Source organism: Penaeus monodon, chromosome 33 (assembly GCF_015228065.2).
Source record: "Penaeus monodon isolate SGIC_2016 chromosome 33, NSTDA_Pmon_1, whole genome shotgun sequence".
NCBI classification, from domain to species: domain Eukaryota; kingdom Metazoa; phylum Arthropoda; class Malacostraca; order Decapoda; family Penaeidae; genus Penaeus; species Penaeus monodon.
In genome coordinates this window covers 29,065,541-29,065,773 of record NC_051418.1, presented here as the reverse complement: position 1 = coordinate 29,065,773, position 233 = coordinate 29,065,541, and the positions used below count along the sequence as shown (strand labels likewise).

General features: G+C 30.5%; 1 protein-coding gene across 1 annotated transcript in view; it reads right to left on the bottom strand.

The window, feature by feature from the left end:
• Positions 1-233, bottom strand: part of LOC119594207 (immunoglobulin-binding protein 1-like) — a gene marked incomplete in the record, with an annotated part of 9,232 nt that overhangs the window by 7,224 nt on the left and 1,775 nt on the right.

Genomic DNA, 233 nt, shown 5'->3' with positions numbered 1-233 from the left:
AATATATACTGCCTTAAAAAAATATAGACATATAATTTAATATCTTGAGCCTTGACACTGCATTCTTTCAAATCTGTATAAAGGCAGGAATATCTCTTATGTCTGGGTATTTGTCACTGCATTCACTGACTGTGCAAAAATACTTTTCTGCTTTAGGGGGTCCAATCTCATGAATGTATTTAATTATCATTAACATATCTATAACAAGTATATACCTATGTTATGGATGAAAG